A 363-nucleotide genomic window follows, 5' to 3' on the forward strand; every position below is an offset into this window, starting at 1 on the left:
TACACACACACACACACACACACACACACACACACACACACACACACACACACACACACACACACACACACACACACACACACACACACACAACACACACACACACACACACACACACACACACCCACATTCACACACATACAGCCTGCTGACACGCACACGCACACGCACACGCACACGCACACAGGGTACACACGCACATACACACACGCGCGCACACGCACGCACGCACACACGTACACACACGAATGGACGTAAAACCTACATGCACACGAACGTATACCGAACACATACATACACATCAATAATGTATTAAGTGCTTATATAGTTCTATACTATACTATACTATACTATACTATATAT

The sequence above is a fragment of the Priapulus caudatus genome, unplaced genomic scaffold, assembly GCF_000485595.1.
Source record: "Priapulus caudatus unplaced genomic scaffold, Priapulus_caudatus-5.0.1 Scaffold3425, whole genome shotgun sequence".
NCBI classification, from domain to species: Eukaryota; Metazoa; Priapulida; class Priapulimorpha; order Priapulimorphida; family Priapulidae; genus Priapulus; species Priapulus caudatus.